We start from the raw sequence: 23,908 nt of genomic DNA on the forward strand, positions 1-23,908 counted from the left end.
AGGTAAACAGGAGGGTAAGAGGCCATCAAGGGCTGAAGCTGTCCCAGAGCCATTAACTGATTCAATTAAAGACTGGTTTATAGTTCCTTCCACATACCTACAACAAAGTTGACATGGCTGGAACTGAACTGAAATCTCTTTTTTTATCCTACCAATCACCATATTATGGCATCTGAAAATGGGGAAGAACAGCACAAGGGAAAGAAGATAGTCTTCCCTTTGGCCCCAGATCCCCATATTTATTCAGGAGCAGTTTCTTTCACTAAAGATATCAAAAGATAGTACAAACATGCCACTTTTGTGTGAAGCTTCCCTTTAAAAGAAGATTTGGAAAATAATACTTGACAGATAACTGTCACAAGGCAGTATGTACCAAGCAAGGTCTGAATCAGGATTTTCTTGAAAATTCTTCACTTCCATAGTCTGAGTGCAAATAAGTCAAAATGTTTACCTGGCTTTTCTGCCTGTGGAGGTTTAAATGATGCTAGGTCTCAAACTGTTTCCCCACTCTCTCAGTGGTGGTGAGCGTGTCTTCAGGATAGGAGGCTGTTGACACTGAGAGCTGAGAAGGGAATGCTTTTCTTTTTATAAACATCCCCAGCAATAGCTTGGCAGTGGCACATTACCTCATTTGTGTTCTGCTATTTATACCTGTCCCCCAGACTATCCCTTGGAATCATTACTGTTAACACATGAAATCTCCAAGAGGCTTGTAAAGCCACAGCAATTCCCTCTAACCACACAGCATGTTCAGCTCTGAGCCCTCAGTTCTGGGCTTCTCAGAGAGTGATCACTTCCCATTCCTAACCCTTTGAACCTTTGACCCTTTGACTCTGAGATGTCAGACTAAAGCAAGGATTTTACCCTAGCTAAATGGTTCACATAACTCAGGGGACTTGCTGTGTTAATCACTGGCAATGGTGATGGCTATCACCATTCACTCAACCAGCTTACTGTATTTTAGGTACTATGCCAGGTGCTGGGACACACAAGTAAGTAAAATAAAGCTGAAAAGCACTCAGACTAACAAAAGACATGAGTATGCATACTTAACCAGAATACATGTCAAGAATCTTACTTACAGGCAAAGCCCAGTGAGAACACTAAGAAGGGAAGGATTTGGTAATATCTACAACTATAGCTCTCATCTGAGTAAAGTACACCTAGTAAATATATTGACTGCAGTGCTGAAGAATACTTAAGAATTCACGGACTATGGATATAAAACCGTGAAATGTCCTAGGAAATTCACACATATGTGTATCAAAATTAATTAATAGAATATTTAGAAAGTAGCACTATTCATAAAAGCCCCAAACTGCAAACCATCCAAATGCCTATAAATAGTAGAATGGATAAATTGTAGTGTATTTATACCATGGAATTTTGTATAGTATTGAAAATTAATAAACTCTTAACTATATGTATGTGCATAAATACCACAAATTTTAAACCTATGAACAGATACAAACATCTACACACTGAATGATTTAATTAGTATAGAGTACAAAATCAGGCAAAACACTTCTATGGCATCAGATGTCAGAATAGTACCCTGAGTGGGAGGTAGTAACTGGAAGAGGCACAAGGGGAGCACCTGGGATGCTGGTTAGGTTCTGTTTTTGGTTCTGGGTCTCGATTACACTGATATATTGTTTATGAAAATTCACCAAGCTACTACACACTTAAATGTATTTTTCTCTCTGTGTGTGTACATACATATTTACTCAATGAAACATTTTAAACTGTCATGAAGTGAACCTACTTTTACAAAACCCATCTCTCCTCCTCAGACTCTTCCAGACGTCTAGCCTCTACCCACCTCACTGGCTAAGCAATTTAAGATTAAATACACTGAATAGGCTCTCAGTAATTGTATCATTTAAAAAAATAGAGTTTAGTTAGAAAGGAAAAAGTTTGCACATGTTTTCAGTCCTTAGGCTCACAATGACTGGCATTTTAGGCCCAGGCATGTGGGCCTACAGGGAATGAAGTAGTGGGATTTTCCTGTATTTGGCCCCCTAAAGCTTATCAGATTCATCAATAAATCACACAAAACACTAAGTCTACCAAAAAGAGCATAACAAACACTGCATGAAGTTCAAGGCAAGTTTGACCTTATTTATTCCCAGTATGCTTTTGCTCCATTCTTGTTTTCTTTCAAGAAAATATAGTGACTTGATATTTGTATATACTGTGACATGATCACCACAATTAAGTCTAATTAACATCCATTACCATACACAGTTACAAAATATTTTTTTGTGTGATGAGAACTTTTAGGATTTAGTCTCTTGGCAACTCGCAAATGTGCAATATAGTATTATGAACTCTAGTTGCCAATTAGATCCCCATGTAACTGGAAGTTTGTGCATTTTGACTCTCTTCACCCATTCTGCTCAACCCCCACCCCCCGTCTCTGGCAGCCACCAATCTGTTCTCTGTATCTATGAGCTTGGTGGTTGCTTTTGTTTTTAGATTCCACATATAAGTGAGATCATACGTTATTTGTTTTTCTCCATCTAACTTATTTCACTTGGCAAAATGCCCTCAAGATCCATCCATGTTGTTGCAAATGACATTATTTCATTCTTTTTATGGCTGAGTAATATTCCATTGTATATAGGTGCCACATCTTCTTTATCCATTCATCTGTCGATGGACACTTAGGTGGCTTCCATACCTTGGCTGTAAATAATGCCACAAAGAACATGGAGGTGCGGAAATCTTTCCAACTGTTTTCATTTTCTTTGGGTAAATACCCGGAAGTGAAATTGTTGGATCATACAGAAGTTCTATTTTTAATTTTTTGAGGAACCCTCATACTGTTTTTCATAGTGACTGCACCAATTTACATTCTCACCAGTAGTGTACAAAGGTTTCCTTCTTCATATCCTAACATCTGTTATTTCCTGTCTTTTTGATAATAGCCATTCTAACAGGTGTGAGGTGATATCTCATTGTGGTTTTTTAAATTTTTTTTTTCTTGGCCGCACTGCACAGTATGTGGGATCTCAGTTCCCTGACCAGGGATTGAAACCATGCCCCCTGCAGTGGAAGTGCAGAGTCCTAACCACTGGACAGCCAGGGAAGTCCTTCTCATTGTGGTTTTGATATGCATTTTCTTGATGATTAGTGATGTTGATCTTTCCATGTGTCTGCTGGCCATCTGTATATCTTATTTGAAAAACTATCTATTCAGGTCTTTGCCCATTTTTTATATAGATTGTATTTTTCCTATTGAGTTGTATGAGTTCTTTATATATTTTGGATATTAACCCTTTATGATATGTATGATTTGCATATTAACTCCCAATCAGGCTGTATTTTCATTTTTTTTTCTTTTAACCAGGTAAGTCCCTGGGGGCCTTTTTAAAAAATTAATTAATTTATTTATATCATTTATTTTTGGCTGCAGTGGGTCTTCATTGCTGCATGCAGGCTTTTCTCTAGTTGCGGTGTGTGGGGGCTACTCTTCGTTGCGGTGCACGGCCTTCTCATTGTGGTGGCTTCTCCTGTTGCAGAGCAGGGGCTCTAGGCATGGGGGCTTCAGCAGTTGTGGCTCACAGGCTCTAGAGAGCAGGCTCAGTAGCTGTGATGCACGGGCTTAGTTGCTCCACGGCATGTGGGATCTTCCCGGACCAGGGCTCGAGTTCATTGGTAGGTGGACTCCTAACCACTGTGCCACCAGGAAAGTCCCCTGTATTTTCGATTTTAGACGGTTTCCTTTGCTGTGCAGAAACTTCTTAGTTTGGTATAGTCCCACTTGATTTTTGCTTTTGTCGCTTTTGCTTTTGGTGTCATATCCAAAAAATCACTGCCAAGACCAATGTCAAGGTGCTTACCACTTATGTTTCCTCTAGGAGTTTTATGGTTCAGGTCTTATGAGTTGGCCAAAAAGTTCACTCAGGTTTTCCCATGTTATGGAAAAACCCAAACAAACTTTTTGGCCAACCAATACATTCAAGTCTTTAATACATTTTGAGTTAATTCTTAGGTATGATGTAAGATAGTGGTCCAGTTTCATTCTTTTGCCTGTGGCTGTTCAGTTTTCCAAACACCATTTACTAAAGAGACTGTCCTTTCCCCACTGTATACTGGCTCCTTTGTCATAAGTTAATTGACCATATACACATGAGTTTATTTCTGGGCTTGCATTCTATTTCACTGATCTATGTGTCTGTTTTTATGCCAATACCATACTGTTTTGATTACTATAGCTTTATAATATAGTTTGAAATCATGGAGCATAATGCCTTCAGCTTTGTTCTTCTTTCTCAAGATTGCTTGGGGGTTTTTGTGGTTCCATACAAGTTTTAGGATTTTTTTTTTGGTCCTATTTCTGTGAAAAGTGCCATTGGAATTTTGAAAGGGATTGCACTGACTATGTAGATTGCTTTGGGTAGTATGGACATTTTAACAATATGGATTCTTCCAGTCCAAGAGCATAGGCTATCCTTCTATTCATCTGAGTCTTCTTCACCTTTTTTCATCAATGTCTACAGTTTTCAGCATACAGGTTTTTCACCTCCTTGGTTAAATTTATTCACAGGTATTTTCTTATTTTTGGTGCAATTATAAATGGGGTTATTTTCTTTATTTCTCTTTCTGATAATTCATTATCAGTGTATAGAAACACAACAGATTTCTGTGTATTGATTTTGCAGCCTGCAAATTCACTGAATTTATTAGTTCTGGTTTTGGGAGGAGTCTTCAGGGTTTTCTGTATATAATATCATGTCATCTGCAAATGACAGTTTTACTTCTTCCTTTCCAATTCAGATGCCTTAATTTATTTTCCTTGCTGGATTGCTCTGGCTAGGACTTCTAATACTATGTTGAACAGAAGTGATAAGAGTAGCCATCCTTGTTTGAACATGATTTTAGAGGAAAAGCTTTTGGCTTTTCACCACTGAGCATATTAGCTGTGGGCTCTCATAGATAGCCTTTACTATGTCGAGGCACATTCCCTCTATACTGACTTTGTTGAGAATTTTTTATCAAAAATGTCTGTTAAAATTTTGTCAAGCGCTTTTTCTGCATCTTTTGTGATGATCACGATTTTTATCCTTCATTTCGTTAATCTGGAGTACCTCACTGATTGATTTGTGAATATCGAACCATCTTTGCATCCCTGGAATAAATCCCAATTGATCATGGTATATAATCCTTTCAATGTATTGTTGAACTCAGTTTGCTAACATTTTAAGGATTTTTGCATCTATGTTCCTCAGGGATACTGGCCTGTAATTCTCATTTTTGTTGTGTCTTTGTCTGGTTTTGGTATCAGGATAATGCTGGCCATAAACTGAGTTGTGAGCTCAGAAGTGTTCACTCCTCTTCTATTTCTTGGAAGAGTTTGAAAAGGATTGGTGTTAATTCTTTTCAAATGTTTAGTAGAATTTGCCAGTGACACCATCTGGACTTTTATTTGGGGGAAGTTTTTAATTACTGATTCAATCTACTTACTAATAATCAGTCTGTTCAGATTTTCTGTTTCTTCCTGATTCACTCCTGGAAGGTTGTTTGTTTCTAGGAATTTATCCATTTCTTCTAGGTTGCCCAATTTTTTGGCATATACTTTATTTGTAGTAGTCTCTTATGATCCTTTATATTTCTGTGGTATCATCTGTAATGTTTTCTCTTTCATTTCTGATTTTATTTATTTGAGTCCTCTCTTCTTAGTAAGTCTAGCTAAAGGTTTGTTGATTTTGTTTATTTAAAAATAACAGCTCTTGGTTTCATTGATCTTCTCTATTGTCTTTGTTTCTTTTCATTTATCTCTACTATGATCTTGGTTATTTCTTTCCTTCTACTAACTTCAGGCTTTATTTATTCTTCTCTTTCTAGTTCTTTGAGGTATAAAGTTAGGTTGTTTATTTGAGATTTTTCTTGTTTCTTGCAGTAGGCATTTATCACTATGAACTTTCCTCTTAGAACTGCTTTTACTGCAGCCCATGAATTTTGGCATGTTATATTTCCATTTTTGTTTGTCTCAAGGTATTTTTTGATTTTGCTTTCAGTTTTTTCTTTGACCTATTGGCTGTACAGGAGCATGCTGTTTAATATTCACATATTTATGAATTTTCAGTTTTCTTCTTATAATTGATTTCTAGTTTTATGCCACTGTGATTGGAAAAGGTGCTTGATATGATTTCAATTTTATTAAATTTGTTAAGACCTGTTTTGTGGCCTAACGTATGATCTATCCTAGAGAATGTTCCATGTGTACTTGAGAAGAATGTGTATTCTATTGATTTTGGATGGAATGTACTGTATATTTCTGTTAAGTCCATCTGGTCTAATGTGTCATTTAAGGCCAATGTTTCCTTATTTATTATCTGGATGATCTATCCACTGATGTAAGTGGGGTATTAAAGTCCCCTACTATTGTTGTACTGTTGTCTATTTCTCCCTTTAGGTCTGTTAATATTTGCTTTATATATTTAGGTGCTCCTATATTGGATGCATAAACATTTACAAATGTTACATCGTCTTGTTGGACTGACCCCTTTATCACTGTATAATCCCCTTCTTTGTCCCTTATCACAGTCTTTTGTTTTAAAGTATATTTTGTCTGATGTAAGTGTTACCAAATGCAACTCTGTATGCTTGACGCACAGTGAGGCCAAACAATACCAGAACGTCAGATACATGGGGGCTCCAGATGGAAGTGGTGCCAGGTCCCAGGCCAGGGCTCTGCTGCAAGCCTGGCAGGTGGCTGGATATGAACTGTGGCTTCGCGCACCACATCCAATTGAGCCAGCTTGCCCAGTGCTGCCCCACCTCATGCCACTGCCGCTGCCCCCAGCCTGGCCTGGCCTGGCAGTCCCTGACTCCTGCTGGACTCCCTGCTGGGACGACTATGACAGGAAGGTGAAGCAGGCAGCCAGGAAGAGGGGAAGGAGGTGGCACATGCCTGTGCCCACTTGGCCATGAGAACCTGACCTGCAGATGTACCTGCCGCTGTAACAGGGGCAGGGCAGGCACACAGCCGTTAGCTCATGACCATTAGCACATGGCAGTTAGAGGTCCAGCTCCACCAACAGTCAGCCGAAGAGTGGTCCTGGGGCAGAGAGTGTGGTGAGAAGCAGATCACAGCCTTCTCCAGGCCCTCCAGGTCTGCTGGCCTCAGGCTGAGGGCTGTGTCCTGCAAACCTCCAGAGCCCTCGCTACAGCCGCCCACTGGCCGGCCCCAGGCCTTGAAGCAGCAGTGAACCTCTCCTCCATCCACACCTCTGCAACCTAATGGTGGAAGCAGTCTCCATGGGTTGCAGCCCAGGGAGCCCTCAGCAACTGGAATATACAGACACTGCCATTAAGGTAACAGCAGTCTCCATGGGTTGCAGGCCATGGAGGCCTCAGAGCCTCTCCAGTTTAAATGAAAAGCCTGAGAGCTGGCTGGATCCTGGGTGCCTTGCTCCCTTAGTGATGATGGCTGGGCAGGGTTTGGGAACCTGGCCCTGAGGGTGCCGCCAGCTGAGATCTGCCTCTTCAGCTGGGCCTGGGCACTGGTGGGAGGACCCAGGCTGGGTGCTAGATGAATGCTCCCGGGCAGGATAACCCACCTGTGTAGGGATCCCCTTCTCTTAGCCAGGACCTGGAACTTGGTGGGTGAAAGTTGAGACTTGACACCTTGCCCTTTCATGTTAGAACAGAGAATAACATTTGTTTTGGTGGTTTATAGGAACATTGTGACCTGACCATGACCTGACCTCAAGAACAAAGGATCTGACACCAAGAAGTCTGCAACAACTAACCATGCCCCTCCCTCACCTTTCCTATAAAAGGGCTTTGCTGAAAGTTTTGGGGGAGTTTGTGTTTTTTTCAGGCATGAGCCACCCATCTCCTTGCATGGCCCTGCAATAAACCAAACTCTGACGTTTTGGTATTATTTGGCCTCACTGTGCATCAGGCACATAGACTTGTGTTCGTAATGTAAGTATAGCTACCCCAGCTTTCTTTTGGTTTCTATTTGCATGGAATATCTTTTTCCATCCCTTTACTTTCTTTTTTTTTAAGTTTTTTTTTTTTGATGTGGACCATTTTTAAAGTCTTTATTGATTTGTTACAATATTTCTTCTGTTTTATGTTTTGGTTTTTGGCCATGAGGCATGTGGGATCTTAGCTCCCCAACCAGGAATGGAACCTGCACCCACTGCACTGGAAGGCAGAGTCTTAACCACTGGACTGCCAGGGAAGTCCCCATCCCTTCACTTTCAACCTGTGTGTGTCCTTAAGTCTGAAGTGAGTCTTCTGTAGGCAGCATATAGATGGGTCTTGTTTTTGTCACTCAATCATTTTATATCTTTTGATTGGAAAATTTAGTTCAATTTACATTTAAAGTGATTATTGAAAGGTATGTTCTTATTGCCATTTTGTTCATTGTTTTCTGGCTGCTTTGTAGTTCCTCTGTTCCTTTCTTCTTCTCTTGGTCTCTTCCTTTGTGGTTGATGATTTTTTTAGTGCTATCTCATATTCATTTCTCATTTCCTTTTGTGTATCTAATATAGGTTTTTGCTTTGTGGTTATCGTGAAGCTTACATATAACAGCTTGTAATAGTCTATTTTAAGACGATAACAACTTAACTTTGAATGCATTCTAAAGTTATACATTTTTATTCTCCCATCCCCCACAACTTATGTTTTTGATGTCATATTTTACATCTTTTAATAGTGTGTATTCCTTAACTAATTATGGTAGTTATGGTTACTTTTACTACTTTGTCTTTTAACCTTCATACTAGCTTTAAAAGTGACTAATCTACTACCTTTACCATACAGGAATACCTTATTTTATTGTACTTCATTGTGCTCCATAAATATTACATTTTTTTTTTTTACAAATCAAAGGTTTGTGGCAACCTTGCCCTGACCAGTTCTGTAGGTGCTATTTTTCCAACAGCATTTGCTCACTTCATGTCTCTCTGTTATATTTTGGTAATTCTTGAAAAATTTCGAACTTTTAAATTATTATGTCATGGTGATCTGTGATCTTTGATGGTACTACTATACAGCTTGCTGAAGGCTCAGATAATGGTTAGCATTTTTTAGCAATAAAGTATTTTTAAATTAAGGTATGCATACTGGTTTTTTAGGCATATGCTATTGCATACTTAATAGTCTATAGTACAGAATAAACATAAATTTTATATGCATTGGGAAATCAAAAAATTCATGTGACTTGCTTTATTGTGATATTCACGTTTTTGTGGTGGTCTGGAACCAAGCCACCATATCTCTGAAGTATGCTCATATATTTATCTTTAGCAGTGAGTTTTATACTTTCATGTGGTTTGTTGTTACTAATTAGTGTCCTTTCTTTTCAGCTTAAATATGTCCCTTTAACATTTCTTGTAATGACAGTTTAGTGGTGATGCACTCCTTTAGCTTTTGCTTGTCTGGAAACTCTCATCTCTCCTTCAGTTCTGAATGATAACTTTGCAGGTAGAGTATTCTTGGTGGTAGGTTTTTTTCCTTTCCTTGCCACTCCCTTCTGGTCTGCAAAGTTTCTGCTGAAAAATCTGCTGCTGGTCTTATGGGGGTTCCCCTATAAATAACAAGTTGTTTTTCTCTTTCTGTTTTAAGATTCCCTCCTTGTCTTTAACTTTTGACATTTTAATTATAATGAGTTTTATTGTGGGTCTCTTTAGGTTCATCTTATTTGGAACTCTCTGGGTTTCCTGGATCTGGATGTCTGTTTCCTTCCCCAGGTTAGGGAAGTTTCAACCATCATTTATTCAAATAAATTTTCTCCCCTTTCTCTCTCTCCTGTCCTTCTGGGACTCCTATAATACAAACGTTAGTCCACTTGATGTTGCCCCATAAGTTCCTTACGCTATCTTCACTTTTTTGCATTCTTTTTTCTTTTTTTGCTACTCTGATTTGGTGAGTTCTTCTACCCTGTCTTTGAGTTCACTGACCCTTTCTTCTGTTTCATCTAGTCTGCTGTTGAATCCACTAGTGTATTTTTCAGTTCAGTTACCATATTCTTTGCTCTGTGACTTCTGTTCACAACTTTTAAATATTTTCTCTGTCTTTGTTGAAGTTCTCACTGTGTTCATCCATTCCTCTTCTGAGTTCAGTGAGCATTTTTTTTTCAAATTATTATTTTTTTATGTTTTTAGCACCTTTATTGGAGTGTAATTTCTTTACAATGGTGTGTTAGTTTCTGCTTTATAACAAAGTGAATCAGTTATACATATACATATATCCCCATATCTCCTCCCTCTTGCGCAGTGAGCATTTTTATGACCACTACCTTTGAACCCTTTATCGGGTTAATTACTTATCTCTATTTTATTGATTTTTTCCTGAGGTTTTATCTTGTTCTTTCATTTGGAACACACTCCTCTGTTTCTTCACTTTGCTTGACTCTCTATGTTGGTTTCTATGCATTAGATGAAAGAGCTGCTTCTCCCAGTTCTGAAAGGTTGGCCCTGTGTAGGACACAAAGCTTATCATTCAACCCTGCCCTAGCACTCTTGGTTGTTTCTCAACATGTTTGTGATTATCCAAGCAGCCTATTTTATATTTAATAGCTCCCAGTAGCTGAGGGTGCGCTAAGACTAGTTAGTGTCCCAAAGGGAAGGATCTCACTCAGCATCTAGTTCAGGCTGATTACAAGCCAGACCCTCAGGCAGCAGCTTTTAAAAATATAAAATAAGCAGTTTTTTCAGACCACAAGTGCAAGCCCTGCTGGCCCCCAGAGCCAAGTGATCTGGAGGTATCCCCTGGGCAGCAATCATAAAAATCAGGGCTCCAGATTAGTGTGTAAGCTCCTTTCTGGGAGATACCAGTAAGCTGTCGCAAGGCAGAGGGAGGGCAAAAAGATGGTATTCCCCAGCCTACATTCCCTGAGAGCACCTCTGTAGCCTCTGAACATGTTTCATACCTGAGGCCTGTCCCTGTGGCCAAAGTTCCAGGACTAGCAAGTAGGCGTCTTTCACAGAAAGACTAGGGGAGTGTTTTAGTCCACTGTCTGTGCAGTGCCCTGGGGATGGTAGCCTTCCAAGAACTAATTGTTACAATCCTGTGGGACCTAGGAACGTCATCCCCCCCAACCACCAGAGTTAGGCAATCAAGGGATACTCCCTGGGCAGCAGCTGCAAAAACCAGGGCACCAGATGCAAAAACTGGGACCCCAGACACATATAAGAGCTCCCTTTCAAGAGATGCTGACACTCTGGGGTACAGCAGGAGAAGGGGAAGATAATGCCTGCCCTCCGAGTTCTCAGGAAAGGTTTACAGTCAGCCCTTAGCTGTGTGTTTAATTAGAAGCCTGCCCCTCATGTTGCAGCAATAATGATAAGCTAATAGGCATTTTTCACAAAAACATTGAGCTCCTGAGTCTGTTACCTCCTGCTGTGCCCTGGGGGTAGTTGCTGTTTAAGAACTCTTTCTCGTTGGTTATAGTCTCTGGGGCCCACAAGCTAAACCTGGCTGGCCACCAGAGCCAAGTGATGTAGAGGTGTCCCCTGGTAGCATCTGCAAAAATCAGGGCACCAGAGAAGGCTATAAGCTCCTTTCTGGAAGATAGCAGCGAGCTGGAATAAAGCAGAGGGAGAGCGCAAAGACGGAGTCTACCTGCCTCCATTCCCTGAGAGCAGCTCTATAAGCCCCTATAAGTATGCCAAACCAGAAGTTTGTCCCTCAGGCCAAAGCTCCCGGACAAGCAAATAGGTCTCTTCCTCAGAAAGACTAGAAGTGTGTTTTAGTCTGCTTTCTGTGCAGTGCCCTAGGAGTGGTAGTCTGCCAAGAACTGAATCTCTGATTGTTACAGTCCTATGAAACCCAAGAGCACAAGTCCTCTTGGCCTCCAAAGCCAGGTGATCCCCCAGGTGGTAGCTGCAAAAACTGGGTCACCAAATATGAAAACCAGGGCACCGGATGTATACAGAAGCTCCTCTCTGAGGAGTGTTCTGGAGTGCAGTAGGGAGAGAGCACAAAATGGCACCCACTGGCTAGAGGGAGGTGGGTGGGGGGAGGGTGTGCCAAAATGGCACCTGCCAAAAAAAGGAAAAATAAAGAAACAAATATTTTAAAAGTCGGGGGAGATGGCTCCCACTGGTTTCAGCAAGACAGAAAGGAATTGTGAAAAATGGCACCCACCGACTGGAGCATAAAGATGACACCCAAGGGGGAAAAAAGAAATAAGAATAAAAGATGGCACCCGTGGGCTTTAGCAAAGGAGAGGGAGGGCATGATGACGGCGCCCACTAGCCTCCGTCCCAGGAGAATATTCCAGCAGGCCCCTGCTCCTCAGACCAATTGCTTTAAAATTAGCAAATGAGTCTTCTACATATAAGTCTGGGCGATTTTCAAGGGCTGCTTCTGCGCTGCACCCTAGAGCAGGTGAGTCTGCACACGGTCCCTTTACGAGCTGCACCTCGGTTTGCCTCAGCCCCATAGGTCTTGTGTATGTGAGCCCTGTTGGTCTTTAGACCCAGGTGTTTTGAGGGCTTGTCTCTCAGGTGACTGTCTTTAAAGTTGGGGTGCCCAGTGTGCAGTAAGAACCCTTTACTCCTCAAAGCAAAGCTCCAAGTTCTGAGCTACCTTCCAATTGTGGGTCGCAGCATCAGAGGTGGAATTTATGGCAAGATTGTGCCTCAGCCTTTCCTACCCACTTAAATGTGGTTTCCTTCCCATTTGTCTAATGTGAAGGATTGCTCCACCTGTTTTTAGCTTTTACCCAGAGGAAACTGTTCCATATATGGCTGTAGATTTGGTATGCCCATGGGAGGAGGTGAGTTCAGGATCTTTTTAGGTCGCTCTCTTGAACTGGAACCTCCAGTTTTTAACTCTTCATTTCATTCATCCATCCATTCATTCAACAAATATTTGAGTCCTCACAATGTTCCAGGAACTGTTTTAGGTACTAGAGGTATATCAGTGAACAAAATAAACATCTTGCCCTTGTTAAATGCATTTTGTGGGAGGGGGGCAGTCAAATAACAACTAAAATAAATAAGTAAATTATATAAGTATGTTAGAATATAGTAAGGTTACGTTTTTTAAAAAGTAATACAAGAGAGACTGGGAGTACATGGAGAGTTTGTCATTTAAATTGGATGGTTGGGGGAATCCCTGAAAACGTGATATATAAGCAAAGACTTGAAGGAGATGAGGGAGATCAGCCATGTGGTGGAAGAGTGGTCAGGCAGAAGGAATAGAAGAGGCTGATATGGCTGGAACAGAAGAGTCATTAAGTAAGGGAAGAGTTGTAGGAGATAAGGTCAGCAAGGTAAGGGTGGTAGTGGGAAGATAAGTCTTTGTAGGCTATTTTAAGAATCTAGGATTTTACTCTAAGAGAAAGGGAGCAAATCACAAGGTTGGAATGGAATCATGAAAAGATTTGACTTATTTTTTAAGATGATGACCCTGGCTGTTATGCTGAGAATACTCTACAGAGTGAAAGTCAACCAGTTTACAGGTTATTATGATAATGCAAGCAGAGATTATGGTGGCTTGAACTAAGATGGCAGCAATAAAGGCGGTGAGGTTGTGACTAGGTTCTTAGCATAACGCTTTGAAATCTACCCATGTTGTTGCACGCATCAATAGTTTTAAAACTAACTACAGTGATGGTTTCAAAATTCTTTGAATGTACCAAAGACCAATGAATTGTATACTTTATTTATTTATCTTATTTATTTATTTTTTTGGCTGTGCTGCACAGTTTGCAGGATGTTAGTTCCCCGACTGGGGATTGAACCCGGGCCCTCGGCAGTGAGACGGCAGAGTCCTAACCACCGGACCAACAGCGAATTCCCTGAATCATATACTTTAAATATGTGAATTACATGGTATCTGAATTAAATCTCAGTAAAGCTGTTTTTTAAAAGAGGAATGAACTGCTGATACAAATAACATGGATGAATCTGAAAAGCATTACACTAGTATGATAATATTGGGTTGGCCAAAAAGTTCGTTTGGGTTTTTCCATAACACCGTACAGAAACTTTGTCATTCTAGAACTTTGTCATTCCAGAAAAGACAAAAATGTAGTGACAGAAAGCAGATCAGTGACTGCCAGGGCCTTGGATGGAGGGAGGAGACTGACTACAAACCTTTTGGGGTGACAAAATGTTTTATATTATGATTGTATTGGTAGTTACATGATGATACACATTTGTTAAGGGTCATAGAATTGTACACTTAAAGTTGATGAATTTTATTTATATAAATCATAAATACAGTTAATTTTTAAAAATAACAATAACAACAACAACCTTGCCCACATACTCCCTGGAATGTTTTCATGACCTCCAGACTTATATGTATCCCAGTTTGAAGGCTACTATTGGAAAGCATCTGTAATGTTGCAATGGCCAAAGGAAGAGGCTTGAAAGAGAGCTAGGAAATCCAAAGGAGCTCAGGGTTGTGATCAGATAATGCAAAGGACATGTTATCTTAGAGGCTGGAGCCCAAGGCAGGATATTAAGCAGAGAAAGTAAATTACAGATTACCATCATCCAAAGACCAGCAGGATCAGACACTTCAGTGAAGGCCAGAGACCACTAGAGGTCAGCACCAGAACAAGTTACCTCTCACCACAATGGCAGGACTTAGCTTGCTGTTGGGAAGGACAGAGGAGAAGGGGAGAAAATAATTCCGAATTTAACTAAATTTTTGCCTAAAGAAGACTGCTTCAACTCAGAATTAACTAAATTTTAATTGGCAAGATTAATGTTCTACCATTAGTGGACATGAGAGTTTGTGAATTATGTTTATTTCCAATATAGACAAATACGGTTTCCTTTTTGCACATGGTTCCCCATCTACATTGTGGCACTCTGCTGTTGGGGAAAACTGTACTGTGTTCTCTGCTGGCTCTAGCTGTTGGTATGGTCTCCAGCAATGGTGACATTTAATTGCTGGTTTAATGACTTAGTATTTTCTACAGCTTGTTGGGTGCCCTGTCGGTCAATGCCCCCACCAGTAAATCCCCCCATTACAGCCTCCTGGCCCTGGGGATTCTAAAGAACAATTTCTATGTCCTCTCACCTGTATTGGGTGGTCCTCCCACAAACTCCAGATGAGCTTCCTTGGCCTTGCTGGGCATCTTCTTACAGAAGATTATAGCTGGTCTGTGCCCCAGTTACCTTCATAGGCCCAAAGGGAAACCTAGGACTTCCACCGTAACACCTTGATTTTGTAGAAAACTGGAGAGAAGGAACCTTTGTCTGCTCCCAACTCATTCTGTTACCTTGTTATTTCCAAATTATTGCTTGGGTGGTCTCATGTTATACAGGATGGTTTTCTAAGAGACCTTGAAAATGGCCCAGTTTGCCCAAGGAGAGGCAAAAGAAAACAATCACTACTGTGCCAGGAGCCCCTGAAACAGGTTGTTTCTAAACTCCTACACCAGCCCTTTCCAGAGTTTTGGTCGGAGGAGCCAGGACACAGGAGTCTAATCTTCCCCTTTTCCTTTTCTTTCTGTTTCACTCTTCTACTCCCAGTTCCTGTAGGGGACTTCCTACATGCTATTTCCTCTTCCTCTAGCCTATGAACCTCCTTGTTCTGCATTTTCTACCGTTTCCTTCCCTTGGACTACTAACGACTTAATCTTTTTTTTTTTTTTTTTTTGCGGTACCCGGGCCTCTCACTGTTGTGGCCTCTCCCATTGTGGAGCACAGGCTCCAGACGCACAGGCTCAGTGGCCATGGCTCACGGGCCCAGCCGCTCCGCGGCATGCGGGATCTTCCCAGACTGGGGCACGAACTCGTGTCCCCTGCATCGGCAGGCGGACTCTCAACCACTGCGCCACCAGGGAAGCCCTAATGACTTAATCTTAAAGGTGTTTGGAGAACAGACAGAACAGAATCTACAGAGGGAATGAGAGCATATTTATTTAGTATTTTCAAAATAATCCAGAATATTACCCCTATAACATTCAATATACAATGATTAAAATATATTATTATATTTGTAGATATGTTTCTGTTGGTAAATTTTAAGTCTCTAGGCTTTAATCCTCAACTTTTTTTTCTACTACAACTAGAGACACATTCTTATCAAGGACAATGGATCTCTATGGCAATGATTTAAAAGTGTTTATGTGTATGAGTGGAGTGGTTTATAACACAGTGTGAGAGACACAGTATTTTTTTTAAATGCCTTCAGATATTTTTCACATGTCCTTCATGACATATGTTAACTTATCTTTGAATCTCCTAGAATTCTCCTTAGTATATGTCTTTTACACTATGAGAGCTTCAAAAATGTTTATGAAACAAGGAAAGAGAGGGAAGGAGAGAGAGAGGAAAGAAAGCCTTACTAAGCTTAATGAGATTTCCAGGATGAACATTAGCAGTAACAGTATCAACATCTTCAGACACTAAGGCAAACTATTTAGTTTTTGTAACTAGATCTAATGTGCCTACTTTGGGGAAGATGCTTTACTCATAGGGACTTCCCAGTAAAAGTATTAATTTGTCCTGGTTTTGGTTACCTGGACTTACAATTTAGGCTTCAATGAACACTTAGATGAACTATGACTTGAAACCATATACTTCAGCAGTCTTGTACTATTCGGAGCACAGGCTCCGGACACACAGGCTCAGTGGCCATGGCTCACGGGCCCAGCCGCTCCGCGGCATGTGGGATCCTCCCGGACCGGGGCACGAACCCGTGTCCCCCGCATCGGCAGGTGGACTCCCAACCACTGCGCCACCAGGGAAGCCCTTGTACTATTTATTTATACCTATTACACACACAGACACACTCAGTCGCAAGTTCACATATAACACTATGCTCCAGGCCACAGAGTTCAATGTCAGTGCTCTAATATTTGCAAATTAACTTTATTTTCTTCACCACTGTGATAGGAGCACTTGCAAGTGGGAAGCACTAAGCTATCTGGTGAGTATTTTCCTATATGCTGGAAGGAGGCTAAAGCCAAGTGAACTGTGACTGTACTTAGCTAACCTGTTATGGTCTTACAAATCTCTTTTGCAGTACTAGGAATCACCCCAGGAATATTTTTTAGTACACTGAAATCTACAGGCAGCCTTTATTTGATTATTTAAATCAGATAATTTGGCTGGTTGTCAAGAAATCTAGACCAAGATCATGAAGTTATTAGCAATTGTCTTTTTTGCAGAGTAAAACTCCAGAGTCCAACCCACAAACAATCACCATGGAAAAAGAGTAACTGAGACTACTGTGGCATAAGTTTTAAAAAAAACTAGAGAATCGTTTTACTGAGCACCCAAAATGTCGTAGGCAGACATCACTCAACCAAGTATGAATGAACCCATGGTAACTGCTGAGGATTTGGTTTCTCATATACTAATCACTGACTTGGATAGTAAAGCACCTCCGAGGAAAAGAAATAAGGGCGTATGACAATTCCCCCTTGCATTCCATGCTTTCAGAAGACCTCTAAAACTTGCAAACCAAGATTCTGGGACAATGGACTGTAAACAGAACTTCTGACTGAGAACAATATTTATACTAAAGTAGAAAAGCAAAAAATGAAATATGACATTAGTAAAATTAGAGATTCCTTTGAGCTCATGAAGTACTTTAAAAGAATGAGAAAAGGTATCAATAATCTAGGAGACGACACTTAAAAGATACTCTGTAGAAAAGGGAGATGCAAGAACACAGTACACAGGAGTCAACTACATCAGAATTCTTCTCCAGGCAAGGGCCCATTCCTGAGTGACTGACTGATTACACAGGTAACTCCAGAGATTATATTTTTGTGGGATTCTCTGTATCCATATGATTCAGCAAAGGTAGTCGTTCATTTATTCATTTGTTCATTCACTCAAATGCTTAATCAAAAAAAAAAACTACTTGAGGTGTCTACTATATGCCAGACTATAGTGTTCAATGTCAATGTTCTAATATTTGTAAATTAACTTAATTTTCTTCACCACTGTGATAGAAACACTTGTCAATGGGAAGCACTGAGTTATCTGTTAAGTATTCTCCTAGGTGCTGGATGGAAACTAAGGCCAAGTGGATGTGACACCTCTATACCTCACTCTGCCTCTGAATAGGGTAATCTGAACCTTAAGTGCATACAAGGTTTACACAAACAAGCAACTTAAATATTTATTGAGTACTATGTGTTAAGTCAGGTGAAGGATACTAAAAATTTTAAGAGAGTTCTTGGCCTCAAGATACCATCTGGTGATGGTAACAGATTTAAGATGAAGAAGTTTAGGATCATAATATCACTAGGAAGGAACAGAGAAGTCTTGGTAAGAAGAATTTTTCTTTCTTACAGATATATAATTTGGTTTTCCTCCAAAGGATATTGCCTTATAATGATCCTCTCTTCTGAATACATCAATTTCAAAGTGTCTATTATCCAAGGCCTCATAAAGTTAACTTTTTAAGTTAAATTTTATACAAGTAACACATATAGCTTAAACATCAAATATTTCAGAGGCTGTATAGATGATAAACAATAGCCAGTGCTCCATTTGTTCCCAGAAATAATCACTTCTATTTCAAGTTCTTCTGTTTATACTACTAGTATATCAACTTGAAAATAAATCTACTGACTTCTTACTATTAAAGACAAAAATTTTACACTATTCCAACTCCCTTCTTCCTCCCGATACTGATAATTTTAAAAGTAGTTTTAGTATATTTAAAAGAATCAGCTTTCAACATTCTCTTTCTGGAACTCATTTTATAATAGGAGGACATTAGCACTCCTATCCTTCCCTTCATCTCTTTACTGCCTTCTACCTTCCAATTCCTGTCAGTAATTCTTTTATCTTTACATTGTTAAAATTTAATAATATTTGCTTTCTATTCTACAGCCATAATAAAATCTTCCATATTTTGATTATAGGTCTATTCTAAAATTTTTAAAAAATCCATCTATGTGCTTGCAAGAGACTCACTTCAGAGCTAAAGACACAGAGACTGAAATGAGGGGATGGGAAAAGATATTTCATTCAAATGGAAATGACAAGAAAGTGGGGTAGCAATACTCAGATCAGACAAAATAGACTCTAAACAAACTCTATAACAAAAGACAAAGGAAGGGCACTATGTAACGACAAAGGGGTCAATACAAGAAGAGGATATTACACTCATTATATTGGGTTGGCCAAAAGGTTCATTCAGTTTTTTCCGTAAGATGGCTCTAGTAGCACTTAGTTATCTTTAACTTCATTTGAAACAATTTTGTTAGACTGTATGTGACAACTGTCATATCGGCATGCATTTAAAAAAAGACATCAAAATTGGTTAATTTTTGTGTATCCATTTTAATATGGAAGATGGAAGAAAAAAAGCAACATTTTCAGCATATTATGCTTTATTATTTCAAGGAAGATAAAAACGCAACTGAAACACAAAAAAAGATTTGTGCAGTGTATGGAGAAAGTGCTGTGACTGATGGAACATGTCAAAAGCGGTTTGCGAAGTTTTGTGCTGGAGTTTTCTTGCTGGATGATGCTCCACAGTTGGGTAGACCAGTTGAAGTTGATAGTGATCAAATCAAGACATTAATTGAGAACAATCGACATTACACCATGCAGGAGATAGCTGACATACTCAAGATATCCAAATCAAGTGCTGAAAATCATTTGCACCAGCTTGGTTATGTGACTCGCTTTGCCATTTGGGTTCCACACCAGTGAAAAAAACTTCTTGACTGTATTTCCGCATGTGATTCTCTACTTAAATGTAATGAAAACGTTCTGCTTTTAAACAAATTGTGACGGGCAATGAAAAGTGAATATTGTACAATAATGTGGAATGGAAGAGATTGTGGGGCAAGCGAAATGAACCACCAACAACCACAGCAAAGGCCAGTCTTCATCTAAAGATGGTGATGGTGGGATTGGAAGGGAGTCCTCTATTATGAGCTCCTTCCGGAAAACCAAACGATTAATTCCAAGTACTGCTCCCAGTGAGACCAACTGAAAGCAGCACTCGATGAAAAGTGTCCAGAATTAGTCAACAGAAAATGAATAATCTTCCATCAGAATGACACAAGACAGCATGTTTCTTTGATGACCAGACAAAAACTGTTACAGCTTGGCTGGGAAGTTCTGATTCAACCGCTGTATTCACCAGACATTGCACCTTCGGATTTCCATCTATTTCGGTCTTTACAAAATTCTCTTAGTGGAAAAAATTTCAATTCCCTGGAAGACTGTAAAAGGCACCCAGAACAGTTCTTTGCTCAAAAAGATAGAAAGTTTTGGGAAGGTGGAATTATGAAGTTGCCTGAAAAATGGCAGAAGGTAGGGGAACAAAAGGGTGAATACATTGTTCAATAAAGTTCTTGGTGAAAATGAAAAATGTGTCCTTTATTTTTACTTAAAAACTGAAAGCACATTTTGGCCAACCCAATATATTATTAACCCAATACAGGAACAGCTAAACATATAAAGCAAACATTAACAGACATAAATGGAGAAACTGACAATAATATAATAAAAATAAGGGACTTTAACAGCCCACTTATATCAATGGAGAGATCATTCAGACAGAAAATCAATAAGGCAACAGTATTCTTAAATGACACAATAGAGCAGTTGGATTTAATAGATATCTACAGGATATTCCATCCAAAAACAGCAGAATACATATTCTTTTCAAGTGCACATGGAACATTCTCCAGGATAGATGCTAGGCCACAAAATAAGTCTCAACAAATTTAAGAGGATAGAAATCGTATCAAGCATTTTCTCTGACAGCAACAATATAGCTAGAAATCAATTACAGGAAGAAAAATGGAAAAGCACAAACACACGGAGACTAAATAACATGCTACTAAAAAACCAATGTGTCAATAAAGAAATCAAAGAGGAAACCAGAAAATACCTTGAGACAAATGAAAATGAAAACACAACTTTCAAAATCTATGGGATGCAGCAAAAGCAGTTCTGAGGGAAGTTTACAGCAATACAGGTTTATCTCAAAAAACAAGAAAAATCTCAAATTAAAAACCTAACCTACCATCTAAAGGAATTTGAAAAAAACAAAATCCAAATTCAGCAGAAGGAAAGAAATAATAATGATCAAAGAGGAAATAGACAAAAAATAGAAAGAAAGAAAAGAGAAGATCAATGAAACCAAGAGCTGGTTTTTGGAAAAGATAAACAGAATTGATAAAGCTTTAGCCTCGCTCATTAAGAAAAAAAGAGAGAGGACCCAGATAAATTAAGTAAGAAATGAAAGAAGAGAAATCACACCTAACACCATAGAAATACAAAAAAACTCATAGAGAACACTACAAAACAGTTATATGCCAACCAAATGACAACCTAGAAAAAACTGACAAATTCCTAGAAACATACAATCTGCCAAGACTGAATAAAAAGAAATAGACAAGCTGAACTGACTATTCCCTAGTAGTGAAACTGAATTTATAATTTAAAAATTCCCAGCAAACAAAAATCCAAGACTGGATGACTTCATTGGGGAATTCTACTGAACATATAAACAAGAGCTAATACCTATCCTTCTCAAACTTATTCCAAAAAATTAAAGAGAAAGGAATACTCCCAAATTCATTCTATGAAGCTACCTTTACCCTGATACCAAAACTAGACAAAGACACTACAAAGAAAGAAAATTACAGGCCAATATCTCTGATGAATGTAGATGTAAAACTCCTCAACAAAATATTAGCAAATGAAATTCAACAGTATATAAAAAGGAACATACAACACTCTCAAGAGCAATTTATTTCAGGGATGCAAAGAGAGTTCAATATTTGCAAATCAATCAATGTGATACACCACATTAACCAAAGGAAGGATAAAAATCACATGATAATCTCAAGAGACACAGAAAAAAGCATTTGACAAAATTAAACACCCATTTATGATAAAAACTCTCATCAAAATTGGTATAGAGGGAACATACTTCAACATAATAAACACCATTTATGACAAACTAACAGCTAACATCATACTCAATGATGAAAAGCTGAAAACCTTTCCTCTAAAATCAGGAACAAGACAAGGTACCTACTCTTGCCACTTCCACTTAACACAGTATTGGAAGTCCTAGCCACAGCAGACAAAAAAACAAACAAAAAATAAATAAATAAAAGGCACCCAAACTGGAAGGGAAGAAGTAATCTTCAGATCTGCAGATGACATGATACTACATATAGAAAACCCAAAGTTTCCACCAAAAACTATTAGAATAAATGAATTCAGTAATTTGCAGGATATAAGATTAATGCACAGAAATCCGCTGCTTTTCTATACACTAACAATGAAGCAACAGAGAATTCAAGAAAACAATCCCATTTACAATTGCATCAAAGAGAACAAAATACCTAGGAATAAACTTAAACGAAGAGGTGAAAGACCTATACTCTGAAAACTATAAAACACTGATGAAGGAATGTGAAAATGATACAAAGAAATAGAAAGATATTCTATGGTCTTGGATTGGAAGGATTAATATTACTAAAATGTCCATACTAACCAAGGCAATCTACAGATTTAACACAATCCTCATCAAAATACCCATGGCATTTTTCATAGAACTACAACAAATAATCCTAAAATTTATATGGAACCCCAAAAGACCCCTAATTGCCAAAGCAATCTTGAGAAAAAAGAACAAAGCTGGTGGTATCACCCTCCCTGACTTCAGACTACACTACAAAACTACAGTAATGAAAACAGCATGGTACTGGCAAAAAACAGACACATAGATCAATGGAACAGAACAGAGAGCCCAGAAATAAACCCATGCACTTATAGTCAATTAATCTACAAAAAGGAGTCAAGAATATACAATGGAGAAAAGACTCATCAATAAGTGGTGCTGGGAAAACTGGCAGATACATGTAAAAGAGTTAGATTAGAACATTTCCTCACACCATATACAAAACCAAACTCAAAATGGATTACAGGTATCAGTGTAAGACTGGAAACCATAAAGCCAGGAAGAAAACATAGGCAGAACAGTCTCTGACATAAATCATAGCAATATTTTTTTGGATCTGTCTCCTAAGGCAAAAGAAATAAAAGCAAAAGTAGACAAACAGGACCTAATTAAACATAAAACTTTTGCATAGCAAAGAAAATCATCAACAAAAGAAAAAACATCCTAAAAAATGGGAGAAAATATTTGCAAATGATATCACCAATAAGGGGTTGATATCCAAAATATATAAAGAGCTCATACAACTCAATATCAAAAGAAACCCATAACCAAATGGGCAGAAGACCTAAATAGACAATTCTCCAAAGAAGACATACAGGGCTTCCCTGGTGGCGCGGTGGTTGAGAGTCCGCCTGCCAATGCAGGGGACATGGGTTCATGCCCTGGTCCAGGAAGATCCCACATGCCGCGAAGCGGCTGGACCCGTGATCCATGGCCGCTGAGCCTGCGCGTCCGGAGCCTGTGCTCTGCAACGGGAGAGGCGACAACAGTGAGAGGCCCGCATACCGGAAAAAAAAAAAAAAAAAAGAAGACATACAGATGGCCAAGAGGCACATGAAAAGATGCTCCACAACACTAATCATCAGAGAAATGCAAATCAAAACCATGATGAGATATCTCTTCACACCTGTCAGAATGGCTACATCAAGAAGTCTACAAATAACAAATGCTGATGAGGATGTACATAAAAAAGAATCCTTGTAAGTTGATGGGAATGTAAGTTGGTGAAGCCGCTGTGGAAAAAAGTACAGCAGGTCTTCAAAACACTAAAAATAGAACTACCATATTATTCAGCAATTCCACTCCTGGGTCTACATCCAAAGAAAACAAAAACACTAATTTGAAAAGATAAATGCACCCTAATGTTCAGAGCAGCATTATTTACAACAGCCAAGATATGAAAGCAAACCTAAGTGTCCATGAACAGATGAATGGGTAAAGAAGATATGGTATACATAGACAATGGAATATTACTCAGTCATAAAAAAGAATGATATTCTGCCATTTGCAACAATGT

General features: G+C 39.1%; 1 protein-coding gene across 1 annotated transcript in view; it reads right to left on the reverse strand.

The window, feature by feature from the left end:
• ART3 (ADP-ribosyltransferase 3 (inactive)) overlaps positions 1-23,908 on the reverse strand; it is a gene marked incomplete at its 3' end in the record, with an annotated part of 136,495 nt that overhangs the window by 36,650 nt on the left and 75,937 nt on the right. The window lies entirely within an intron of this gene.

Source organism: Hyperoodon ampullatus, assembly GCF_949752795.1.
Source record: "Hyperoodon ampullatus genome assembly, chromosome: 1".
Taxonomy (NCBI): Eukaryota; Metazoa; Chordata; class Mammalia; order Artiodactyla; family Ziphiidae; genus Hyperoodon; species Hyperoodon ampullatus.